The sequence below is a fragment of the Cotesia typhae genome, unplaced genomic scaffold (genome assembly GCF_013202065.1).
Source record: "Cotesia typhae breed Kobodo isofemale line unplaced genomic scaffold, CoteBio_Ctyphae contig_48, whole genome shotgun sequence".
In the NCBI taxonomy this organism is placed as follows: domain Eukaryota; kingdom Metazoa; phylum Arthropoda; class Insecta; order Hymenoptera; family Braconidae; genus Cotesia; species Cotesia typhae.
In genome coordinates, this window is record NW_027423756.1 from 5595737 (window position 1) to 5621282 (window position 25546).

The 25546-nt window shown below is 34.5% G+C and overlaps 1 long non-coding RNA gene across 1 annotated transcript in view; it reads right to left on the reverse strand.

The window, feature by feature from the left end:
- Positions 1 to 14800: 14800 nt before the first annotated feature.
- LOC141529761 (uncharacterized) overlaps positions 14801 to 25546 on the reverse strand; it is a 115833-nt gene continuing 105087 nt past the window's right edge. The window contains exon 3 of the long non-coding RNA XR_012479660.1: positions 14801 to 16281. This is a non-coding gene — a long non-coding RNA (uncharacterized LOC141529761). The remainder of the gene's footprint in view (positions 16282 to 25546) is intronic.

Below are 25546 nucleotides of genomic sequence, written 5' to 3' on the forward strand. Positions count from 1 at the left end.
GAAGTCAAAGTCGAGCAGTGTTGAGTATAGAGTCCTAAGGTTGCGGATAAATATTCACCCGAAGGTTTTATGAGATATGAAAATGAGGACGGTGTAATAAAAATGATGTAGAGGGCTCCTCAGAGTCGTTCCTAAGGCGCCACGAGTCACTCGTCAGGTTTATGCGGAGACGTCCATCATCTGTGGCATGACGGGCTTCATTGCCTCCTGGCGGTAAGGCGCTCCGATTCCACGCTTCTCCAATTTTACGTCCATCTTTCTCTTGCACTCATTCGTGGTGTTGTGCATCATAACTGAGTCTCCAGAAGTGGTTTCACTCATCTACCGCTCTTCTGATGATGTGCATACACACATCCATCCATCCATCCACCCATACACATGTGTGCACGTTAAGCTCCCCGTCACATTTGCTCATGCAGGATGTTTCCTCTCGAGCTGTCCATCCGAGCGTACCGAATCTTCTTTATACGCTAAGAAATTACGGGAACGCGGTCAGACGAAACATCGGGTTACTTTTGTTCTCATCCACCATCAAAACAATCCTACGCAGTATTACGCGGCTTTTACGCCCGTGGTGCTATCGGGAGCCAGTGAAATCTTCTGCAATTTATCCACGATCTACTACATCATCACCCTTTAAGTCAAACTTGATGTTTGATACCCTGAGAAAAAAATTTTATGCATGCCCATGCATATGACTAATATTTAAGTATGGTCATATATGATCAATTTTCATATATGGTCATATGTGACTTAATTTCATACCTGGCTATGTATAACCAGTTTTTAAATATGGCTATAAATGGACTGATACGAACATATTTGACCTCAACTGATTATATATCGCCATATTAGGTTATGAATGAAGATAAAAAATTAATCGTTGTAATATTTTATACTTACTAAATAATTTCAATTTTTTTTTTTTTTTTTTTTTTTTTTTAATTTAAGACCTCCAAGTTAACTCTCTTGTAAAGAGAAGATTTAGCTAACCTACGCCATCTGTTAGAGATTTTTAGCACTACATTAGGTCTTTTTTGACCTAATAAAAAATTATATGCGGGTCTATACACAGAAAAAAAAAATTCTTGAACCAAGAAAATTATAAGGACGACTGAAGTTATTTTGGAGAAAGAAAAAATTTTTTTGGCTTGAAAAAATTTAACTTCGTTCAAAAAATTTTAACTTCATTCAAGAAATTTTCAGTCTTCCTCAAGATTTTCTTGATTTAAGAAAATTAACGCTTGACTCAAGATTTTTTTTTCTTTCTGTGTATATACATCAGATTTGACATGGTGATATCGAGTCATATTACGACAGATATGTCCGTATACAGCCAATTTTATTACATTATATCAGATGATATGTGGATATATAAAAATTTTTAGATATGGCCGAATAGTTTTTCGACGAATTAGTATCGCATTGCAACAAGTTTCTGTGCTCACATGAGGTTAAACTTGTGAACTGCAAAATAGATGCAAAAGAGAGAAATAGTGAATGAGCGACACAATTATACAGCTCTCTCCTTGATTATTGTGAATGCATCCAAGCGAAACAAGACTCGAGCTGGAATCAACGACTTGTGCAATCGATTGTTAATCAATCGTCGCAATCGTTGTTGTTATTATTTACTGTATCGCGTTCCTTTGGCTTTATTAGTGAGATAAATTTTACGAAATATTGATTTATGTTCTACCAGCCAGTAATGAGAACGCCATGTGTGTGTGTGTGTGTGTGTGTGTGAAGGGTACTGACATATATTAGTTGAAGGCGTCAGACGTAACGTCTCTCTATATAATAAGTGGAGAAGGACATATATTATAACATCTAACACATATGAGCAACATGTCCTCGGCAGCGTTTGAAATCTGTTTTATTGCAACGGCGAGATGTCGTTGGTACGGATCTGCACATGGAGAAATGAATATAATGAATATAAATCTGAGAGATGATATAAATATAAATATAAATATAAATATATGGATGTGATGGGTGGTGTTAATCCAAATAGAGTGGCGTTTATTCGAAGCAAGTCGACGCGTCAGGGTGACCACTTGACGGACAGCCAAGTCACTGACCCGCGGCGATTCTCTTTTTCACGCTCACAAAGACGGACTAATACCTTTACTTACTTGCTCGACGTTATACACTCAGTATCTTGCTGATACTCACTCTGTTGTATGGTCAACGTCAAGACGTTCTCGCGAAAGAGACGTCCAGACTCCCCGATTAAGTCGCCAACTTGACGACGCTTATCTCGCACTGCGACCTGGGAAAATAACTGACGGACGGATAAATGAATAATAATAACAGTGATCTTTCAACGAATAGTTTGTTTTACTTCCAGCAATTAGTAGTTTTTATTTATAAGGACTTTTTAGATTTTTTAAAAATAGAAAATTCTATTTTTATGCTCACAAAAAAAGGTTATTTTAAACTAAGATTATTTTGGTCTTCAAAATTTTGTCCTCAGATAGAAAAATTTTTTTTTATTAATTCAAGAAGTTTACTTAAGAAAATGATTTTTTTATTGGAAAATAATTAAGTTTTAAACTGAGCAAAAAGACATTTTAATTAAAATATACAGGACTTGTTAATTTAAAAAATGATTCTCTAAGATCAACAACTAAATACTTTACTCAAACACATCAATGATCTAAACTTGAGAAAGTAAAATTTGAAAGATAAAAAAATGTTCTTGACTATCAATTATATTTTTCTTTCCATTTATCTCTAAATTTTTGCATTAAATTTAAATGAAGTGACTAGAAAAAATTTTGATTGTTTGTCAATTTATTGATTTATAAAAATTTATAAATAATCTGCTCATACATGCAATTTAAAAAAATTTTTTTTAAAAATTAATATCTTAGAAGTAAAAAAGCTTTTAAGGAACTAAAATAAAATTCCCTCGATTGGATATTAATTAATTCTGATAATTAATCTCAACAATTTATTGAAGTCACTTAAATCGTTTTCATATGGCTTGCCTGACAAAAAAAAATTTTTTTATCAAAAAAATGTATGGACATATATATAACATTCGGAAAAAAACCGATTTTCGTCTCATTATTAAAATATTTGGAGTTAAAAATAAGAAAAACTAGTTTCTTTAATTGTAATTAATTAAATGGAATCGATAAAGTGTACGCCAAAAATTTGAAAAATTTCTCATTTTTTAAAACAAAATAATTACTTATTTATTGTTAATAGAATATTGCAAACTTCCTACGAGTTTATTTTTAAAATAAAATTCCAAATAATCATAATCATAATCACTATTATCCAAAAAATAATACCAAATATATTTATAAATAAAATAGCTCCCTCGAAGCATGACAGTTCAATGATGCTTTCAAAAATATTCACTAAAGCACTTTCAGTAAAGACACAATTATCCAGCATGAAATAATGTGACAGATTCGAATAAAAACACCTCTGAGTCTCCGTATCTGAGATTAAAAATATTTAGATTGGAGTGTCAATCTCGGCTTACAGCGACTGGTAGTGGTAGTGGTCGTGGGACCTGACATATAGACAACTACTCGGAACGGAGTAATAAGTAATAAGATGATAACGTTGATGGGTTGACGTTACATTCGCAATTAAGAGAGACGCCCGAAATAATCATCCAGTTTCTGATGCACGTCGAGGTCATCATCATCATCATCATCAAGCAAGTCTTGACACACTTATAGCAGCTCATCCTGTCGTCAGTTCCCATCATTCGCCCGCGAGCCGAATTATGGGAAGTTAAAGTGTACACGAGATATTTCATTTACCTCTTTTAATCTCTTGAGTCGTGTGTGAGTGCATAAAGTGTAAATGTAAGTGTCACTGGTGGTTGTCGTGCGCGGGCGGTGCGTCTCAGATAAACTTAGCTTTAGAGTGTGTGGATGGCGCCTTGCAGAGTAACTTTTCTTCCTCAACTCGAATGAAGCGAACAAACTGTCCAGGTTGAAGGAGGAGCTGGAGAAACGAGTTAAACTTTAGCGAGACAGGTGACAGTCTGAAAGACGACAGTTCGATGTGGTCACTTGTCTCGCGGCGAAGCCAAATAAAATGTTTACCCACGGGAGAAGACGCGACTTTGAGAAACAGTTGTTGTGGAGAAGTGTCGAGATAGACAGGGAAAGAGTGATGATCAACAAGAACAAGACCAACTAGAACGAGACCAAGGAGAAAAAGAACAAGAAGAGTGATACACGGAGAAAAAGATTAACTTAAACCAAGAATATTTTGGTCTTTAAAAATTTGTTTTCGAGCTAAAAAGCCTTTTTTTTTTATTCAAAAAAATTTTTGTAATTTAGCAGTATTAAATTAATTAAGAATATAAGTTCCTTATTGAGAAACGATTTACTTTTAAAGTAAGCCAAAAAAAATTTTAATTCAAGTGTACAGGACGTTAAATTTAAGAAATTATTGTCTAATTTCAACAAGTAATTAATTAACTTAAGAATGTCAATGGTCTCAACTTGAGAGTAGTAATTTCGGTACAATTTAAAAATAACATAAAATACGCTCAAGACTGGACTCGAACCCTGTTTGCCCCGCGCTCTGATAAAAGAGTGATACCACTTAGTAATCACAATGTAAGTGAACTTCCTTCGAATATTTTAATATATAAATAATATGTGATTTTTTTGGTATCTTCAGGCGGCGCTGCTGTCGGTTAGTCAAATGTAATTTCTTGGTCCAAAATATTTGATGTTTTAATAGAAAAAAAAAAAAAACATTTATTGAAACATATTTTAATTTTAAAGAATAATTTGAAACTTTTGAATCAAATTCAAAATATTCGTCGACTTTCTCAAAATTTTTTTCAGGCAACAATATTCTTCTTGAGTGAAAATATTTTTTTTTTTCCGTGTAATTTTTTCTTGAAGAGACAACAAATAGCGCGCATTTACTCTCCATCTCGATCTCGGATCCAGCGGTGCTCTATATCTGCTATATGGTGCTCAGTTGTTAAGCCTCGCTGTACACTGTAACTGGGACTGGATAGGGTATATTTACCGCCTGGTGTCGCAGAGTGAATCTTGTTTGTATCACACCACTACTGAGCTCGGTCCCGCGGCTGATGGTGTTTCTACTAGTAGTGTTTCTGGTGCGGTGGTTCGCCCTCCAAAACTGTCTCCCAAACGATTTATGTTTCCTCCTTGAGCGGATTGATCCCTCTTTGTTGTTGGGGATACGTGTGAAGAAGTGTGGATGTGCGTCACATCTTTCAACCTCTGACGTCTAGTCCTGCCTCTAATTTTTGTTTTATTTACATTTACATTTATTTGTTACTCTCATCCACCAATTCTCGCTTCTTACTTTTCATTTATTTATTCCTTCACTTATATTCATTGTTATGCAAATGAATTTGACCCGTTGGCAGACACTTTTTCACGACGAATTATCGTGGACCGTGTGAGGGCGGCAAAGAGAGAGGAAGAGAGAGCAATGTTGCAGCCAGAGAGTTTTCTAGTAAAAGAGTGATTTATACATCACTGGTTGGCATCCCGCGGGGGCTCTCTCGTCTTAGCTCGAAATACTCTGGGTCTCTTGACGTCGACTGTTTTTCCGAGTAGAATCGCCCTAATTTATGTTTCCTTTCAAGTTGGATCGATCCCCCAGAACTCTACTCGGTCTATCAACGCCGAGACGAACTCAAAAATATAATAACAACATACATATGCGCGGCTATCTATATACACAACATATAACAGTGAAGTGAAGAGTAGAGTCAGCTCGAAATGTTTGTATCTAATTCGTCATGATGCTCGGAGGATTACTTCGAAAGTCTGATGGCTGATGTCGAGTAGATGCCTTGAATAATCGCGAATCTTACTGGTATCTGTTATTGATGCAGTTGTAGAGGAATTTGTTTTAATTCTCAGAAAAGAAATTTTTAATTTTAATACATTCAGTGTTTTTAATAATCTTTCATAAATTTTATGTGTGTTTATGTAACAGAAGATTTTATTTTCACTTGATCACAAAAATGTATTAAAAGATAATCTACAATATTCAGTAGTTTTTGTTCTTTATGGAGAAGAAATATTTCATAAATTATAAATAATATGCAGGCTTAATAAGGTAACTTTTGGAAATTTTAAATAATAATATCCTGATATAAAATAATCAATAATGAATAAATTGAAGAAAATTTTAAAAATAAAAAAAAAACAATGTCCTCAATTGTCAATTTTTTTTTCATCGAATATTTAAACTTTAAAATTTAACAGCATGTATAATTCAAGTGGTTATATAAATTTGTTATTTCTTGCCACTAAAGTTTTTCTATTGATTTATCGAAGATATATATTAAAAAACGATTTTAGTTTATAAATATTTAAGCACTGTGTCTATGCATACAATTGTTTTCACATAAATAAAATTTTTTCGATTAAATTATAATTAACTTTAGCAATGCATAAAAGTCACTGACTTGAGTCATTTTTATTGGATATGGTAAATATGACAAAAGAAATTAATCTTAAAAAATTGTATCGTTATATTGATTGAGAAAAATCTATTCTTGAATGATTATTATAATTTTTGACAAGTGGTCAAAAGAACAAGCTAAATGAATTTATTTAATTTCAGTTAATTAATTAAATACATCTGTTACAGTTTTTTCTAAATTTTTGAAATTTTTTTATACTGATAAAAGTAGCAATACTTATTTATTTTTCACAAACTAGAAGGGTTCTGCTTAAGAAACAATAAACAGGTTATGGGCTCAGTACCTATGCTTCAACATCAAATACACAATACTTTACGCTTAATCATACCTTTTCTCGGTAAAGTTCTGCAATTTTCCAATAGAGAACTATAAAACGCTAATGTTATAGACATACTTTGTTGCAAGTGTTACCGCGCCTCTGTCCGTACTTTTTTCTGTTGAGTACCTGAGAACACATCCCACGCACGGTGATACAATTGATGGAGCGTGAGTGTGGCTTATAAGCGCAATAGTTTTTACTCACTTGTACATAGTATGGTGCACGTGTTTACACTGAAAGTACACACAATCGCACTCAAAGCGGTGGGATCTGTCCGAAAGTTATCGACGTAGGGCAATACAACAAATGGAGGAGACGAATGGGATTTAAGAACCGAAAGCAACTGGAGACTGGAGGAGACAGCGAATTCTTATGCGAATGAGAATTAAAAGGATAAAAAAGGGAGACAAGCGCGAGAAACGATTGCGGTTGTTTAGTGTCCCTATATAAGACAATAAAGTGTACGCTCTCCGACAAGAAAGCTCACGTGTTTGCGTTTAGCATTTATCGAAACCCGTGTGGTGCTTGAGATCGTAACTCGAAAGTGCAGGCTGGCTGGTCTGCTCTGCGTGTCATGCAGATAGGTTTAAAAGCGGAACGTGCCGCGCTTACAAATGCCCCCGAAGGTCCCCAGCTCTATCTCCAATAGAGAACAACGAATAACCTGGAAAAGGAACCGAACGAGGACAGACAGATGTGCACTCTTTGTACATACACCAATACACTCACGGGAAAATACAAGTACAGCATTTGTGTCGAGAATGTAAGAGGAGCCAGACTCTGCTTCACTGCTTACTTCTTCTTTCTTCTTTCGCGTGACTCAAATTAAAATACCCCCCCCCCCTCCCACCCCTCTGCCCGTTTAGTTGAAGATTCAGATATATATTTTAATGCACAGATATATAGGCACACGCTCGTGGACAATGTCACGATCTCGTAAAAGTAAAGACCGATTTCTCGTGTGGCGCCCGCTGTGATGGAGTAAGTTATGTCAAACTAAACGACAAACGAGCCGTTATTTTTACATACTCGCTCTTTCTCCATACGGAGTTGCTTTGCTTTCGTGTGACAACAGTTTCGTATAATGATTGAGGGATTTGTTAGGGAGAACTAGGCTAGATTTATTAATTTACTTATAGAATGAATAAGTATTGCTACCTTTCAAAGCATGAGAAAATTTCTCAAATTTTAAATGTAAGCCGTCTCAGTTACGTTCATTGAATTTAAAATTAAAAAAATCAGAAGTTGTTATTTTCTCCAAATTTTTTATTGTGATTCAAAATTCGGTTTTTATTAATAGTATCGGCATAATTATTGAATTTTTTAATATTGATTTTTTTTTGACAAATGTATCGAATGAAAACGGCTTAAATGAGTGGATTTAATTAAATTTTTAGCTCATTGATTAACATTAATTATTACTCCTGAAAAAATTTTGAGATATGGTCTGATATGGTCATATATGGCCATGACAAGCTATGTATAAGAATAAAAAAATTAATTTATTATAATATTTTTTTTTCTAGTAATTTGATCGTCAATTAACATTTATAAAATAAAAATTAGTTTAATAATTAATTAAACTAAAAATCAATGGCAGGTAAACTTTAGAAGAATTAAGAAAATCATTTAATTTCATAATTTATTTTTCGATATCATATTTACATAATCATAATTCATTGATAATATTTTTATTTTTATTTTTATAACAAACACTGAACCCAACAGCAGAGTCATTAACAGGGTTCCTTAATTATAATTATTATTATCATAGTATATAGTACAGTATGAAATGTAATACTTCAAAGAGAATACTTCGTTAAGCATTTTGAGCAGAATTACATATAAGTTACAGATATAATATGTGTTTTGATAGAATAATAAAGTGATTTTTATTTTAAAATAAAACCTGAGATTTAACTCTCTTCTACGATTCATGCACTCTCCCTCGAAGGTTTTTAACTGGGAAAAAAAGTGTTGTAAGTCGTATGTATAGAAAATCCTATATATATTCGTGTAGTAATGCAGAATTTCAATTTTTTACATAAATTAATTGAAAAATTCTATTTACAATTTACAGCTTCTTTTATTTACCTTATTCAATTACCTAAAATGAATGTAGAAGTTATAATTTGTTTAAATTGTACTCATCCTTTATTAAAAAGCTGATGTGACATTTTCTAGTGATATAAATTATAACACTTGTTGTAGGGCCATTTAATTTAATAAATTATCATTGTTTTATTTTGAAAATTATTTAAAAATTTTTTCATCACTATTTTTTCGATAGATTGTCTATTGAATTGTATATAATTTAGAGATCATGAATAAAAATTTCTAAAAGTTTTCCATCATTTAAATTAGAGTATTTTTTTAAATATTCTGAAATTTTTCTTCCCAACTTGACTTGTAGTTAATTGGTTGTAATGTAACAAAGATTGGTAACTTTACAGACTTGTATATCATTGTTTATTCATAAAATATTTATAAAAATTAGAATTGCAGCACTTCTCATACGGTTTTAAGTGTAAACATAAACATAAATATAAATATAAATAAAATGAAATTAGAGTGTAATAATATGATGGACGGTGGAGGGATTATCCGTAGTATTATGTGTACATGTTATGCGTTGTGCTATATGAAAGTGATCACAGAAGTGAGTAGAGAGCGGCAGTTTGTCAGTCACAGCCGTTTATTTACGATTCCATGACAACGACAGAATTATTATCGAGCGACGTCATAAATGTCAGATTGCACACACGATGAACGAAGCCTGAGAAGTGAGAAGCGAGATAAGAGATGGGAGAAAGAAAGTGAATATAAGAGGTGGTGAGAGACCAAGTACAAGTGCCAGAAGTGCTGGGAAGAGTCGCGGGTCTTCACTGAGTGGCAATAACTGTCTGAGGAGTCTTCAAGTTCCCTTGCTCATCTGTAAATATCACAAGTCTCTGTGGTAAATCAATCGTTACTCTGATCTCGCTCAAGAGGATCTTTGCTTCTGATCTAATTTCTCCGAGCGAGGTGATGTACGGCTTGATCCAATTTATCTTTCGCGGATTCCATCTCTTGTGTATTTATAATTCTCAAGTACTCTCTCTATTTTATAATTATTATCTGCAAATTGACTTTTTAAATGTTGTTATTGTGATTTGAGAAATACGATTGGAGATTTTGCAGTATCTTACAATAATAATGATTTTCATCTTCAATGAAAAATAACTACTATAATTCTTTATTTATAAACATAACTTTTTATACTAGATACAATTTGTTTATTTATTTTTTTTGTTGTATACATATAAATATATATTAATTTATAGAATTAAAAATATAAGGATGATTTTCTTACGGACATTCTTTTTTGTTTCAAAATTGGTTTCTATAATGAAATTAAACATCATCAAAAATGTTCTAACCCCAATTTATGTCTTTGCATAATTTGATATTTATCTCGGCGACAGTCAAGTTATTTAAATAATAATAATAAGGAAAATTCTGTAATGGGTATTACTTATAATGTTTTTACAGGTCCTCATGATATTTTTATCTGTATTTTTATCTTAGAAGGAATTATTTCAGTTAAATTTAGTAGCATCAGAAGAGTCTGAATTTAAATTTCACAATTTAATAAATTTTTTCAAAAAAATTTTTAATTATTAACTTCCCGCTAAGAAAATCGAGAAGTTATTGGTTTTACCCCGTTTTGCAAAAATCGAGTTTCCATCATATCTCAACGTTTGAAGGTCACAGGAAGCTTCCCTGACTATCTCGGGAAGGGTATCACTATATCTGTAAATCTCACTATGTATGTAAACCTCTTATAACTTTTGAACGACTTGACCAGTTTTATCGCGGGTAACGCCATTCGAAAGGGTCTAGCCAAACTTAGATTTTAAATACAATTTGGACCGATTCGGACCGATAGATTTCGAGAAATATTAAAAAAACTGTGAAAAAAAATTTTTTTTAAAAGTGGTTTTTTAGGAATAACTTTTAACTCGTTGAGCTCAAAAACGTCATGAGTGCCATTTTAAGCGCCCAGATATGGAATCAGCGGGAAGTTACAGAGATGGCCTTCAGGGTCAACCGATTTCCTAATTTTTTCAATTATATTGATAATGAATAGAGTAGAAACATTCTTAAGCCAAGTAAAATTTAATCAGATTAAAAAAAATTTCTTGGTGTAAAATTTTTTTAGCTTGACTCAAGATGATCAATCTCTTCAAAATGATTTTCTTGGTTTAAGATTTTTTCTTTCGAGCCAACTTAATTTGTTTATCTGTATAGTTAAACATTAAATGAGTACCTGTAATAACATTAGAAATGACCAATAATTGTCACGATGTAAATATGTATATTTAAAATAAATGTTAAGACTTGGTCGACGATGATGTAATTAAAAAGTTTGGGACTAAATTGTTAGAGAATAGGGAAGAGATATTGAAGTAGCTCTTCGGACGATACAACAATACTCGGTTTGCGAAACACGTCTCAGGATTGAGTCCGGCAGGTTGGTGGCCGCAGAATCCCCACGGGTGACCAGCCGTTACTTCCCCATCAACAACAATCTCCGAGGATGTACTCTGTTATTCTGTTAGTGTCTTAACGGAAGCGGCGCCGGAGATACCGTGCTAGCATAATGCCAGATTCTAGCTCTTGGTTCCTCTATCCTCTGTCCTCTGTATACCTTTACAACACGTTGTCCACTATCACCACCGAGAACGAGCGCGAGAATGAGAATGAGAACGAAGGACGTGCCCGTGAACGGTCTCTTGCCGGCGTCCACTCTCGCCAGTAATTAAACAGCCACGAACCGGGAAAATTGAATCAGTCCAAGAGACAAGGGAACCTCGACGCAGGGTGACGGCCAACTAGCCACAACTATGGCGTCTATACTCTGATGTTGTAGTGAGAGCCATTGAGACCCTCTATCTCACTCTATATCTATATTCTATATTCTATATTCTCTATACGTTCGCGAAGGCAAGAGAGAGGGCGACAGAGTGTAGGGCAGCCTGAGGAACAACCAAGGGGTGAGTCTCGATGAGGTGGGTGAGTACGGTCCCGGGCATACCACATCACATGGCTGTTGTATTATATACTGTCGTCGTCCGAACTACCGAGGACTTTCGACTGGTTCGAGACTCTGAGACTGGAGACCATTCTTGGTCACCATGGAGTCTAACTAGGACTAACTTCCTACGTCCTAAGTGCTAAGTTTTACCAAGATTATCCTTAAATTGACATTCACAATGATCTGTCAGATCTTGATGGATTTTTCGTTGGTTTTTTTTTTAGAACTATACGCTGAAAAATGAAATTTTTTTTTATTAGTTTATTGCATAAGTTATATCACGAACTTATTTTATTATTGATTTTGATAGTTGTAAAAAATGTATTTGCAATTGACTAAAGCAAAAATTGAATAAGAAAATTTTTTTTTACAGTTAGATGGTTACAGTTAGAAGGTTAAATTCAAATTAGATCGATAAATAAAAGTATTTTAATTAATAATAGTACTAATTATTATGATAATAACTTATTTATCTGTCGTAATGGAATCATGGTGCTGCCAACGTCTAAATTTTCTACAATTTTTTATAAGAAGTCATCAAGATTTTTATAAATTACCGTAAAATTTTTCCGATTTTATGATAATTTATTTTAATCGTTAATCTCAACCTGAAAAAAAAAATTAATATTTAAAAATTCTAGTTATATTGATAAAATTCGAGAAAAAAAACCCCAATTACTGAATTATCAATTAAATACTAAGTACATGATTCTTTTTTTTTTAATTTTAATGAGTTTAACGCGATTAATCTAGTTTGTCTACGTCTAAAATTGAGAAAATTTTCTTCTACTGATTGCTGACAAATATTCAAATCTTACAAACTTTTATTTTTATTTTTTTTTCCGGAAGCTTACATAGACATTTAACTTGTAGGTGAGCAGTGAGATTGAAAGGTGTAGTCGAGATACGTGATTAATAGATATTGATGGTCTATTAGGCATGAGGCTTGTTCTCGAAAAGTAAAGGGAGCCGATGAAAGCCCGCGTGGATCTTAGAACCACATGTATAGCACTGGAAGATAAAGTAGTGAGTGACGAGGGTCATGGCACTACTCGCGGCATTGGGTGAATTTCCGAGGAGATAAAAATCCAAGAGTTTGCTCAGAAATTTATATACTTTTTATTTTAATCAATGAAACTGACCCTTTGAATTTAATTGGGTGTGTTTGATTTCCTAGTACGCGTGTGTAGTGTATAGTATATAGTATGATATACATGAGTATGGACGGTGGATGGTGGATCATTATTTTTTTGTTGGTATTCCCAAGTTTAGCCAGCCAGCAATGTCGTAATTGCGTGTTTGAATGTACCTGAGCTAATGCTTTACGAAATGGGCTCGCCGTTTGTGAAATTGCGCAAAGAAAGATCGAGGTTAATTTCCGGAATACAAGGGTGAACGAGCAGCGGATCGACTTTTCGCTCGGTCTTTTACGAGCTCGCTCTCTCATCCCTGTCCCATTATACAGTACACTATCCTCAAACAACTACCACTGGGTAGGTCTCTTATTCACCCTCTGGTTCTCGTCTCCTCGTCTCTTCGTCTGCTCCTCTGCCGGCATTTCTTCAGGATTCATCGAAGGCACCCTTCGTTACGACCCGGGTTCTAATGAAAATATAACAGTTCCTATGCCGCGGAGTTCGTCTAGCGCCTTCTGGCACAGCGCATCAACCTGACACATAAACTCTTATTATGCTATACGTTACCGAGCTGGGGCGCTAATGGACCCACAAGTCAGCTCAGGCATTCTACAACCAACAAAACCTCACCACTGCTTCTCCTACTGCTACTGCTACTGCTGCTGCTGCTGCATTCAACGGCATGTCTACTTATTTTATATTTAACCGTCGTAAAGAAGAAGCTACTTACCGGACGCGAAAATATTTAATAATAAATTTACTAACATAGTACCGAGCCCTCTTTCTCGTTCTACGCTCTGGCTTTAAACAGTATCACGGAACATGCACCACCGATATGCCCCCGCTTCCAAGATCCGAGATCCCAGAGTCTTTAGTACATGTTAGCCTTGAGTAAGCTGCTTTCAGGGAATCTGACCGCCAACGATTACATTATGGACGTCTACTACGTGTTTATATAAATTATTTGCTCCTGAAAGATTATTATTTTTTAATGTGTTAAGTAATGTTAGCTGTAATTTTTAATAATTATTCATTCAAATAGAATTTTAAGAAAATTCACAAGTCTTATCTGCAATCTTTAAATTTTTAATTTAAATGAACTTATGCACGGAAAAAAGTAATCCGTGCACAGAAAAAAAAAATATCCTTGAATCAAGTATATAATTTTAAAGAACTTAATTTTCTTGATATGAGCAGAAAAATTCTTGAACTAATAAATTTTTCTTGGTTTAAGAAAATTTTACTTGATTTAAGAATTTTTCGTCTTGGTTCAAGAATTTTTCTCTCGAATCTCTTTAATTGATTTTTCAGTGTGTGGAACTGAGTCATGATAAGAATGTCAGTTTGCAAAAAAAAATCGATCCCGTAATGAATATACTTTTTCTCAACATTTGAGGTAGGATTAAGATATTATGATTTTTATTAAGTAAAAGTATAAATTAAAGGCTTGGGTGATATGAATCTACAAGTAAAGTAAATCATCGGCTTTTCTGTTTCAAAAATCAGTAGCTACAAAATTTGTTGACAATTATTTTCACAGTTATTATTTTTTTATTACTTTTGATAGTTACGTAATAAAAAAAAAATGTTTTTTTTTTTTTTTATTTTGGTAAATGTTAATTTCCAATTAGTTGTAATTAACAATAAGAATGAAAAAAATTTTTTTTAAATATATCAATTCGTTTTAAAGCCTTAAATAATTTTTTCATTTCAAAATTTCAATTTTTTGAGTCTTTTTTTTATTATTGTAAAATTGTAATTAATTAAAAAATTGACATTTTTCAAAATTCGTTTCTCCGATAAACAAATATTCGATTATTAAAACAAAGCTAAAAATATCATCTTTATATCTTGATTTATTGTAGACCGTGATACTGAACAATTTTTCAAAACTTTTCGATCTAAATATTCTCACTCAACAAATCGAATTATTTTATCAATATGTCGTTGAATTTTTTATTTTAGACTCACTCATAAAAATCTATAAATAATAAATTTCAAAAAATTTTTTTTTGTTCAAAATGATCATACTTTAAAATATAAATAAATTTAAAATTTATTTTAAATTAATAATAAAGTTCTTTAACGTTAATCAGAACAATTGTGAACTAATTTATCAAAAATGATCGAAAAAATAAAAAATCACTTGAAAACAATATAAAATAACTTTGGAATTTCTCAAATGAATGATTTATATGTAATACGTGTAAAATATCCATTATTCTCCGATCGCTGACGATGTTTGTAATCACAATGGCACGGATGATTTGAAAATTACTCGAGTGACTGAATGATGAATTAAAACAATGCAAACACCAATAACAGAAGCAGCATCACCAGCCATAATAGATAATGGATATATTATTATCATTGTTGTTGATATTACACTGTGTAAACGTTGGCCTAAAGAGTTTGGAGCATGAATATGTATATAAAAGGAATTTGGAGGTGTGATGTACGGTTCAAGTGTGTATGAGTGTATAGGTGTGAGTGATATAAGAGGAATGAATCGATTGGACGACAACGTCGAACGTGAAAAGCAAATCGATATATCGTGGAAACGTATATTAATAAATTTAGCGAAGGATCGAGCCACGGGCTGTGTGTATGCGGGTGTATGAAAATTACAAAGCTATTAATTATGAGGTACAATAAATTAAGCAGCCGAGGCTATTATAGAGCGCGAGCCCCGGTGAATTGTTAGTAAACTTGGTCCAAGTACGCAACACGCCGGAGCTCGGTCCAACGCGCGGCTCACCAGCCATATAATAATGGTTGGTTAGAATGCTAATATATGTCCGGACGACGCTGCCACCGGGGGACCTTGCATCATCGGAGGACCCAACTGGGCACTCGGCTGTTCCTGGCCGGACACCGCATAATCTACACCCGAGACGTTATTACTCCCTGAGACACTAAAACCCCTTATTTCGTTCCGCCACCCCGACGCCTAAGTATAAGAGTATTACCACCAACACCACTATCTCCCATATTCACATTCACGTCGACCAACGGTAGCACTCTCCTCATTCTGCCATTGCTGCTACTACTGCTTCTCAGACCACTGAATTCTAAAATGCCCCTGGGACTAATTGCCAAGGTCGATAAGTGCCCAAACTTTCTCATTCCCTGGCTAGCTATATGTATATTTATGTCCAGGCGTAGATGATACTTTCCCAGTAAATCAAACCCGTCTCGGAGGCCAATATCGCCGCAACAACTAATGCTGCTAAGGTGGCCTTCTGTGCTTCCATCAATCATCGAACATGGATGTACCTATCAGCCATGGTTTCTGCAACAAAAGTTTTCTATTGTGCAAAAAATTTTATTTTTCGTTATTTTATTCATTAGTTAGGATCAATTTTTAAAAAATCAATATCATTGTGCTAATTAGAAAATTGTTTAACGGCAGAATTTTTAGGAGGTGTATAATACAAATTTAATTGATTTTTAGATAAAAAATTTAATTTACTGTTTTTTCCTGTTAATTGAAGATATTTTGTAATGAAGTTAGACATTTCTCTTTTAGAACATCGATATATTATAACATGTAAGCTGGAGATATTTTAATCTTTGTTCTGTTGCAAGCAATTAACTAGACTACCAATTGATAAGACATTTTTTATATTCCATACAACATACTCTTACTTAAAAATATGCTTTTTCAAATTTTGAACGACAATGTCTAGATATAAAATAAATATTGATTAATAAATTCGAAAAAATTTTAAGGGTAAAATAAATAAACGTTCTTTGCTGTTAATTATTGTTTTTTTCGAGCATTCAAACTTAAAATTTTAAAACTATAAATATGAAGAATCCGTCTGTACGTTCAATTTTCACAAATTTTATTCCTTATTCCAAGAAAATGTCTTTATAAAAGGTTAATAAACTCTAAGAAACTAACATGTAATTTTTTTCTATTGAATAATAACTAGTTCTGATAATTAACTTTCAACATTCTTTAAAATTACCCAATTGAGTAATTTTTATTTATTGTACTTGATAAAAAAAAATGTAAGTTTTTAAATTCTCGAATTATATGAATAATTGAACAAAAATCTGATTTTAGAATCATCAAAAAAATATTTGAAAAGTTGTGAAAAAAATTACACCTGCTAACTTTGCGAATCTTATGATAATTAAATATAACTACTACGGTTTGCAAACATCTAAAATTTCTAAAATTGTTCATATTTTGAAAGGTAACATAAACAATACCGATCTACAACCAAACTCAAAATGAAAAAATTTTGCTAGTAGTGGATATATCCATATATTCGTCGAAAAGTTAGCAGACATATAGAAGAGTACATGATTTATAGTGATAAACTCTCGTAAGTGTGTGACAGAAAGATTGGTTTACTTCTCAACAGTGACTGTGTGCTGATGGCAGTAGCGGAATTACATTTGTTGTTGCGTGCTGGAGGTTTAGATGGTACCGAGCATACCGAGTTTACACGGAGGACGACAGGACGCATAATATAACGGACGTGCATAAATCCATGTGCCAGTCAACAATGTGCATAAATACTGGCCCCTTGTAACGTGGTTCTGCGAGTAGGCAGAGTGGGTGGCGAGGTACCGTCCGCTTATATGGAGTACCAGTAGACGACACTCGTCAGTAGGCGGGGAAGGATTAACCTCCAGCATAATTGTATACAGTGGATGTTTTGAGGGTAGGCCGAGCCACCCACCCTTTACTCTTACTCTACCCCTGTTCTGACTATAACCAAGAGCAACAACTATGCGGTGTCGCAGTTCCTCACCCGGGCAAGACAGCTGCGGTTATGCTCATTCGAGGTCGACGACAGTACCACTGTTTCGGCTCTCCACCCACCAGGAATCTCACGAATTTCATTTAAACCATCCATAGTTAGTGAAGTTTAGTCTGGAAAAATAGCCATGATTCCTTCTTGTTCGTTTGACAATGCTGAATCCCCATAAAAAATTTTTGGTGTGGTCTGATACGAAAATTGACCACATAAAGTCTTATATAAATACATCCTAACATATCAGGACATGACTGACTTGATATGTCTTGTTATGTCCTGACATGACTTTATAAGCCCACGCATTTTTCACTTTGTAATTCAAATCTATTCATGCTATCATTGCTTTAACTTTATTCCGTTGTCTGTTTCATAAATCCTATTTACTTTTATCAGTTGGCGCTATTAATTTATTATACTTAACAACTTTAACGACTGAATATGTCTGTAATGAAAAAAATTATTTTCAACGATTGCTTTCTTTGCTATTAATTGTCTCTCTAAATTAAATTAAGGCACCGGGAGGTAATAAGGCCTAGCTAAGGGAGATTTTGAAAAAAATCGAAAATATTGCATTTAATTATTGCAATGTATCATTAATTTTTAAATTAATACATTAGCTATAAAATATAATGGAGTAAAAGTAATTTTCACCATAAACAAACTCAAAATTAAATTTTTTCAAAAACCTTGCGAATAGGCCTTATTTTACTACGGTAGGGTAATAAGGCCTGCGGGTTATACATACTGGAAATAGTTATACTATACTTGATAAAATTGGTATTAGAGATCAATCATCACTTAAATTGAGCAAAAATACTTTTAAAGATGTTGATAAAAATTAGAACAATGATTATAAATTATTAAATATAAAATTATAAAAAATGTTTACCATATACTCAAATCGTTTTTTAAGAATTCTTCTGCGCTACTTTAGCATATTTAGGATGATGAAATATAGAAGACAAGGAACGTTGTATCAGGACTCTATAAACTTGTAGCGACATTTCTATGTTAGACGCCTCTACTAGAGAAGTCTTTAGCGGAAGCGGTTATTTTAAATAGCATTTCTATCAGTTAGGCCTTATTGCCCGTCAGGCCTTAGTACACGCGGGTACCTTATATGTCCTTATATAAATTTTCCATCACAAGTGTTATTGAAAATCTCCAACAGAGGGCGTTTGATGATTGAATCTTCTTCTTACAAGAGAGTTAAGCTTAAGGCGTTAAGTTATGATATAAAAATCATTTCTTTCGCTCTACTAAGAAGCTTATCTCACATTGGTTTTTTAGACATTTAATTTTTCAACTAATGAACCAATTTTTATCCAATATGACATATTAAATTTAAAAAAAAAAAATTGAAAAATTATAAACAGTTTTTTATTCTCATACGGAGTCGAATATGGCCATGTATGACTAGATCAGGCCATATTAGAAAATTTTTTAACGAGTTGTCTTAAAGTTTTGAATCGGTTGAACTATTCCTTAGAATCTACGGGTATGTATGTGTATGTGTGTGTTTATTGGTATCCAACTAGGAGTTTCCGAGGGGACAATAACGATAACGACAGGGGCGTAACGAGAAAAGGAGATTCTGGGAGGCATTGTCTCGGGAGACCTTCGGCGTCCGTAAATACACAGATATACGTTTCAATCTCCGACGTAATCCCGGATGGGCGACGGTATTAGAAAAGTTTGTTTGGCTCTACATCACCTTAGTTCCTTAGCAAGCTTAGTAGCTTCGAGCTAGATGTCGGATTTTTCTTTCCTCGATGTAGCCTTCGATCTTTCAGAGTCCGTTCTATTCGCGACTCACCAACATGAAAACCAGCCGTGATTACTACTGGCTGGGAACCAGAATGTACGATCTTCGGTGTGCTGACCCTCCTTCCTCAGTGGTAGCTTGGATATATTTTTCCTGGAACAACATAGCCAAGCTAAAGGAGCTAAGAGACACTAGGGACCTAACCAACCTTACCGATGCAGCCTCAGGTTACTACGGATCTAATTTCGTGGTACTCATCCTTAACATTGTGCCGTTTCTTGCTGATAAGAGAATTTATCTGGATTTTTTGATGTTTCAAAGTCGCTTGTTAATGAATATGGCTCATCATTTCCAGGCAAGTAATTGAAGAAATTTCTTCGTCCAACCAGAATCCAGTTGAGGATACCTTACTAGCCATATATCTGAAGGAATTTCTGTTGGTCAAGCCAAACATGAGTTGGCATTGGCATTGCAGTGTATACAATATTTATATTATCCCAACTGGACCGTTGGGCGATGGGTGGTAGGCAGCATGGACGTGATTGCAATCCCGTTCATAGATCTTGGGGTATACGGTCGAGCGCGACTCTACACCACTCTTGGGACATATCAAAACCACTGGATAGCTTGTACCGTCGACGACACTATCATAATATTTTCAGATAAACCAACGATTCCCTGTCCAACCCTCTTGAGTTGGTTGCGCTGGCTCTGCTCAGGCATATATCCCCCGCCACTCGTTCCGAGATATCTATACCTCCAGCGACGAAATTATTTAACTTTATAGAGACTGCCGAGAGACTAAAGATAATAGGATTGTCTAGTAAAAATGTAAGTTAAATAGACAAAAAGAGTCAAGTAAATTTCTTAGATTTCTTCAATTCTTGTTAAATAATGTCGAATAGCGAGAGAGCAACCAGAAAGGGATGTATAAAGTACAGTAACGGTAGCCAGCCGAGAGGATGGTAAATGAAGCGAAGCCAATCGTTTCATTGCATCAATAGTCGTACCGGAGTTATACCAACTTTCTTGATAAATCCCGTTTACTTAGTGCTATAACATAACTTTACAGCAGAATGGTAACCCCAGCTATGTAAGATTCTAGGAATTGCGATTTGTAACTTTAGATGAGGTTCCCGCTTCAATCCTATCTCTCTATATTCTTCCTTATTTTATTTCCACCCTGTTTTTTAACTCATTCATTCTTTCTTTTTCTCGAAGCTACTTCAGATCAGTCGACGATACAATTATTTCCCACTCGCGTAAATTACACGGATCAGTGAATCTGATGAAATTAATAATGAGAGGATCGAATTTGAGTGGACACTGGAATAAATTCCGTGCACTATCTCAAAGCTGTCACCTATACCACTGAACTATTACAACTAAAAAAAATCTGAGAAACGGTTGACTCTGCAGGCCGTTCCTGGAACTTCCTGCTATACACGAGTTGAAAATGCTTGAGAAATGATCGATTCTGAAATTTTAAGCTCTTTGAAATCAAAAACACAACTCTTATGCTTTTTTAAGCTCGAAAAGCTCAAAACTTCGGAATAGATAACTCCTCAAGTGTTTTGAACTAGTATTTAACGAGGTTTCAAGGTTGTTGACAGTATACTTTAATGAAAAATTTTAATTAAAATATCTTTTGATTACCTACTAAACGATTTGACGTAAAATTTTAAAGTCATGCAAAAATACACTATTTTAGTCGATGCGGCTTGCAACAATCAACGTTGTTTTTCGAGTTTAAGAAATGATTAGATTTTTGAATTGATCGTTACATCTGTTTAAAAGTTAATTCAAAAAAACATTTTTTTGAAAATTTAATTTTTGAGATTTCTTAAAATCTGAATTAATTCAAATTATAGAGAAAATCTAATTTTGTTCAATTTCGTTTGAACACCGTCAAGTTCGTTTGAATGGATCAATTTGTTCAAAAGTTACGAGAGGGTTGCATACATTCAAATCGACACACAAATACCGACATAGTGACATCCTTGTTGGAATAGTCAAATTAGCTTTCTATAACCACAAAACATGGAGATCTGATGAGAACTCGATTTTTAAAAGCCAAGATAAAATTAATCAATTCTCGATTTGATGAAAATCATTGATTTTCATAGCAAGAAGTTAAAAAGTTGTGACCAGAGTATACTTCAGTCTTTCAGCACTCGTAAGAGCTTTCAACAAATTGGTATTCTTCTTTAGACGGTGAGCGTACGAACGTTTGACGTCCGTTTCCTTTGAATGAAATCGGAGGTACGCGAGTGAAGTGATCTTCGTCTGCCATCACGGCATCTCTCTAGTTAACCGTTCACAGTGGCATTGTAAGAGACTAATTAGTCCAAGCGCGAGATCCAGGAGCTAACGGATTTAATTAACATTCCTTACTCGCTCACCACCAAAGGATCCTTCTTGTTCTTGTTCTAGCGTTCACCTCCACTCACCATTCACAATTCACCATCAGACCATCACCATTGACCATTCACTATCACCGCTCAATGGCCGAATTGGATTCTAAACTCGGGAAATTACCTTAGGTACGCTTAAACTGCTGAATTTTCGTTGTTATTTCGACGGATAAATAACAGCATGCTGAGGCTGTATCTCAACCAGAGTTCTGAACAAGCTCACGTCTGCCATCATATGGTGTGCTGGATAATGTCTCTCGCACAGCCAACAGCCAGCTTTTTCGTTTCTCCTTGGCTTGGCTCGGGTTGGCTCTAACTCACTGCCTCCCAGAGTAAAAGTAAGAGTAAGAGTAAGGGTGAGAATGAAGACGAAGATTAGGGGAAGTCGTTTACTATGTCTTTCAATGATGACGGTGTAAATCACTTAACGCATCTCGGTTAAATTAAATAGAATAAAAAATAATAAAGTTGAATTAAAAGTTTATTTTTCAGATAAACAGATTAGATGTGAGCTGAATAAACCACTAGATTAAATTCGTCTTCTATTTCCCTCGAAGATTGAATTAGAATAATGCGGTGATAATGCATTTGGACGATTAATCGTGACAAACGGTCTCGCTTATCGGAAGTGACGTTAATTTCACAGGAATAATTGAGACCGAGTAATCGATCGACGTCACCTGAATAAAAGACCGAAATGCCATTTGAAAGTCATTTGATTCGTCTTGGTGAGATATATTTAGTACTTACAACCTCGCTGACTGCTGAGGGATCATCGATTTAGCTCGCGTGAGCTCCGCCAGTAAATGATTCGGAGAAATAGCTTCAGGAGCTTTCAGATGACAATTTGTCAGTCCTCGTGGTGCGACGATTCTTCAGTGAATCTCCCTCGGGTTCTGAGCACGCGTCTTATTTACTCAGCTTTTTTACATTACAACGTAGAATATATGAAGAGAGCTTTTTTTCCGTAGAGATAACTTTTTTTCTTAGAATTTCATTAAACACAAATTATTTGGTCTTTATTTTCCGAGTGCGACACATAAAAATACTTTTATAGCAAACAAGTTGGATAAAAAAAGAAGGAAAAAAAGGTTACGATAATATTGGTGTAGAGTGTGATGTAGAAGGGGCCGGAGGATGAGGAGGCAGTAGTAGTACCACCAGAGTCGAGGGAGAGAAAAGTGGGACGGCATACAGCCTCGATAAACAACGGAACAGCATTGACTCGGGGGATGAGTATCTACCCCTCTCGTATCTGCTGCATATAAATTCGCAACACTTGCAAATAACTGTTGTGCATCGTGCGATCGACGGCGCCACGTCCGGAAAAGGTTCACAAGAATTATTGTATTGAAATTTATGCAAAACCACCCATTCGAATTTTATCTCTGGAAATTTAGTAAAAATAATAACTCTATTAAATCTGAATTTAATCGTTAAATTCGAGTGCGCTGAATGAGGTAAAAAATTTTACGCCCTCCCTCTCTCCCCACTATACGCAGCTACCCGCGGTATGCACTCATATGTTGTGCAGCCACTGCCACTAGTTTTTATCCTCACAAACACACACTCACACATTTCCGCATAAATCTGTGAGTAGTATGTAGTAGCTTTCATTCTTAGTACTAATTCTTTTCTTTTCTCGTGGCAGCGCTCCCTTACAAAGCCGCCCCTCACACCGACAGTCGTGATAACTTTTTCTTTCTCCGCGTGTACGACCAAATTTACGCCAGTCTGAGAATTAATGTATGACAGATTTGTAGTTATTACGAAGGCAAGCTAGCAAGACCGAGACAGAGGCTGAAGCTGCTCAAAAGAATAAGATAGAGAAACGGTGGTCGTTGAAAGTACCAGCACCAGCACCAGCAAGTAGGCGAAGAGTAGTCGCGTCTCTCATTTTTCTCCGTCTCGCTTGTGTTGAAGTAAACGCCAGGCATTGAGGTAGTAAGATGGCGGCGGAAGTGAGCCCATTACTTATTATAACTGCTTGGCGAGCCGGCGAGCGAACGAGGAGCCTGTCAAGCATCCATCATCGCGACGAATGGCCTCCCTGCCAATAACATCCGCCGTCATCGCCAACTTTTCGCGGCCTTTTCACATTATTTATTTGTGTTAATTTTCTTCGAGATGGCAGCCCTCCCCTTCACGTGCCATTCCCGTGGCTTGTCTATTTCCGAGGTACCTTATATGCAACCAGGCGCTTCTATTTATTTATTTTGCTAACTGCCTCCCAAGTGCTTTCGTCAATGATGTTATCATCATTATATTATGATGATGATGATGATGATGATGATGATGATGATGATGATGAGGATAATGATGAGCACAAGTACAACGATGGTCAACTCTGATTACATGCCCTGTTTGGTTAGATAGGGAAGATGTGTCCTGTGTGTGAAGCAAACACATTAGCAGAGTATATATGTCTGTGAATATATCCACTCGCTGAGGAGATATTCACGGCAAGCCGGTTAAACTGGGCATATGGCAGGACGTATCTATGTTGCTGCCGGGACAGCTGGAGTGACTCATGGCGGATTACAGTGATTGCTTGTTTATGGTCATTAACATCCTCCTGGTACCATAACTACTCTGCATGCCGGGCTGTCCCATCAACCACTGTGCCTACCAGCTACACTATACATTCAAATCAACATACTATACACTCTATATCTAATATAATAATACAATATTGCCTAATCCTCTGGTTAGAGATTAATATACATCCTAATTACACACCACACGTTTGATATATTTATGAGGTTATTTTGAGGAAAAACTATCAATTTTTATTTTCAGATATTTGGTTCTTTTGTATAATATTTTTGTTTAAATGTGAACAAAAAATGGTTACTTTTAGATTACATAAAATAAATTACTATGTGCCTTATTTGATTGTGATCAAATAAGGCTCACTTTTACATGATTAAATAATTATGTTTAAGATGGACAATAAAAGTATTATTTCTTCATCAATTGTTTGGATTACAACAATCAAAAGTATATATCCTCAATTTATGGAAGTATGCTGAATTGATAAGATTTATTACCATACTACACCTAAAATGTTCAAGCCTGTTTATGCTCATTAAAAAATTAACATTTTTTTTTTTTTGAGAAATAAATATTTACTTTTTACTTATGTGAATCTGAGATGAAATTTTTTAAACGTCTAAAGTACTTTTTAATTATAGGCTAACGTTAAGAACTTTTAAATTCACTTGAGTCTTATTCAATCATTATCTCTAACAAAAAAGAAATAAATGTTGAAAAATTCTAGTTATTCAGAAACAAAAAATCGAATTTTTAAACCATCAACAAAAAATGTAGCAATCGATAGAAAAAGTATAAAATACTAATTTTTTTCAATTCCAAATTATTGAAGGATACTTATTTCTACGTAGTAGTCGAAACCTGACGAATAAATTATTATATAATCATCATTTTTGATAAAATTTTACCATTCCCAAATACAGAGCCCATCATCCCCTAAAGAAAATTAATTCCAAGCAATGGAATCTATAAAACTAATACTAGGATAAAGTGTCATTAAATGATGTCAAGTCTTGGGTGAATAAGTCGTCCGAGAATGAGGATTAGGAG